The 2,841-nt window shown below is 39.1% G+C and overlaps 1 long non-coding RNA gene across 1 annotated transcript; it reads left to right on the top strand.

Moving 5' to 3' along the window:
- The first annotated feature begins 272 nt into the window (after window positions 1-272).
- On the top strand, window positions 273-1,889 carry LOC122466058. The gene is made up of 2 exons (XR_006291274.1): window positions 273-426; window positions 1,303-1,889. It is a non-coding gene; the product is annotated as an uncharacterized LOC122466058 (long non-coding RNA).
- Window positions 1,890-2,841: the final 952 nt, after the last annotated feature.

The raw sequence follows: 2,841 nt of genomic DNA, 5'->3' as shown, positions 1-2,841 counted from the left end.
AACTGGGCAAATGGATCACTGGCAGTGAAAAGCAGACTGAGAAAACTCCAAACAATCAGGGAATGAAAGCTGCTCAGGAACCAGAGAATTATATGAAAATACTTGTTGCAACTAACCTAATCACTGACACATGGAACAGCTTGAAAAGTAGGTAAGGTCAAGGAGCTTTAAAATTGTGGAAGCGCTTGTATTGCTCAAGCCTACTGTGCTGGAGTGCATTGTTCAAATTACAAGACAAAAATTAACTGTTACGTTGGGGCCAGGCTACAAAGTCCTCTCAAGGAATCTAACAGAATTACTGGTGCACTGTCTTCAACTGTCCTCCAAGAGAAGAAAAGAATCTGAAAGAAAGCTAGCAACAACAGAGAATTGTTTCTTGAATATGGGAAAATTTTAATTCTCCCTGACCTGAGCCTTCACAGTCAGGTAAGGAGACATGAGATAAATGTTAAAACAATTCCAAGAAGAGGGCATCAAAGCTTCTTTCCCTGTTCCCTGCAACTATGCATGTGCATTACAAAGAGAAACCTTCCATTATTTCTGGATTTCCTCTTTTTTTCTTTTTCTTTTAAACTTAACCTGGAGGAGTGTGGTACATTTAAAAGAAACTGAATAAAACTCTAAGTGACCCAGGACTGAGTATGTGAGCCACAGGCTTTTTATCTTGTATATACATCTTTGGTAAACAATTTAGCAATTATTCACAGTGACTCATGAGACAGGAGGAAATTTAATTAAGCAAAGAATCTTGGTGGGCTTTTGGACTTATTTTCATCTTTTTAAAATTTGTTTTAATACACTAAGTGTAAAACCACCATTAGGAAGAAAATTATAGAAGGACTATTTCAGATTAGAAGAGTTATAAATACATATTCTCTGATTTGGCACTACGGGTGGAGAAAGGAAGGTATCATCCCCCAGTTTAACAGTTTTAAAGGTTCTAAAACTGTTTTAAAACCTCAATCCTGCAAACAATTAAGCAGAGCTTACCTTTCAATGCTTCAGATAGTCCCACTGTAGTCAATCGGACTATTCACAGGCTTAAAGTTAAGTGTTTGCAGAACTGGATCATAACTCTTTAAAATGTTTCCCTATTGACATCAGTAATTATAAGAAAATATGTGAGAGTCCCTTGTAATTTTATAAGAATGAAACCAATAGGGGTCTACAGAAATTACTCGTTCAACCTATACAATATGACAATTATATCCCCTATATGAATTCATATAAAATCAGGGAGTCTCTTCTCTATTAAGTTTACAAAATGCATACAAGGTTACCATTTTCTATTATGTTCTATAGGGCATTTTCATAAGGGCATAGAAGATCAATTTTAAAATAAGGTAATTTTGTTATTTTATCTCTTCCTAAACAGAAGTCAGACAAAAATTATAATGTTGAGAAACAAAGATCTTTGTTTCATGTACTTAAAATAGATAAATAAATACTTATTAAAATTCTGAAAATATCTGAATATTTAGCACTGGTTAGACGCTTAATTCTGTTTGTCATTTTGGCTGTAAATCAAAATTGATAAAGAATTTTGAAGTGTGATGTTGGCTGTATTTATCACAGAAGTTTAATATACCTGCAATAGTATTTGTAAAAATAATGGTTTCAGGTATCTAAGGAGTAATTCTGTGTTCTTGTTTCTTGCTGTAGGGCTGAGCTGTCCATCTTTTCCTCAGCAGAAGGTTAGGATGTACATGAGGTCCTGATCCTGCAAACATTTAAACATGCTTAACTTCATGGATTGTCCCACTGAAATCAATGGGACTGCTTGTGATAGTGAAGTTAAGCATGTGTATAAGTGTTTGAAGGATTGGGGCTTTACCAATCCCAACAGAGTATTCTCAGTGTACATGCTGCTACTGAACATTGCAGGGAAATGGTTTTAAAAAGAAGTGCCATTACAAACATTTTGTTTAGGTAGAACTTGCTATCGCTACATCAGAAATGTTTCAGAGTAGCAGGCTTATGCTCAAAAAAATTTGTTAGTCTCTAAGGTGCCACAAGTACTCCTTTTCTTTTTACATCAGAAATGAAACTTGCATGTGCCCATAATTGACTGTGTGAGGGTTGCTGTAACTTGCACCCTCTCCTATGGGCTACTGCATTAGCAAGAATAGTCAGAGTGTAGGCTACATTGGTCATCACACCCTCTCCTACTCCTGAATGCCACCTGTGCAGGCAAAGGGGCATAGATGTAAGCAGTGTCAGGATGAGCTCCACCCTGACATCTGGTGGTGAGGTGTGGCAAGTTGTGGGAAAAAAAACTTCAGGAGCCGATCTCATTTGCATAGGCACACCCACCCCGCCTAGACTGAGGCAATAGCTGCCCAAATGGTCACTTCGGCTGCTGTGGGATCCCCAGTGTCTCTGTTATTGGGGCAGGAAGAATAAATTGTTATTACCCTGATTATAGGAACTGTGCTTGGAATTGTACTTGGCCTTTTGCTATGATGGAGGGACTCACCATCAACTAAGTAGCACTCGCTAGGCAAGGGTCATGGGTTCCAAAACTGTGTGAATTGAGAGAGACTTGAGACAGGTATTAGTACCTGGTGGTGTGGGCCCCTTTGTGAGGGCCTGAAGCACCAATTGCACCTCTGTCTCTCTCCACTGTGGAATGTCAGAGCTAATTTTGGGTCTATTAAGAGTCTTGCTGCAGGTACTGTGCTGCATTCACTTTGGCCTCATGGTGCACCAGCACTAAGGCTTCCCCTACTATGAGCTGAAATCACTGAGCACTGAAATCACTGAGCACTGTGTCAAGTAGTGGGGAGCCGGAAGATCTAGAGTGCAGTGGTGCTGTTCGTGAGACGGCGAGCTGTGCAGAGC

This window comes from Chelonia mydas, chromosome 5 (genome assembly GCF_015237465.2).
Source record: "Chelonia mydas isolate rCheMyd1 chromosome 5, rCheMyd1.pri.v2, whole genome shotgun sequence".
In the NCBI taxonomy this organism is placed as follows: Eukaryota; Metazoa; Chordata; order Testudines; family Cheloniidae; genus Chelonia; species Chelonia mydas.
This window is presented reverse-complemented; position numbering and strand designations above follow the sequence as displayed.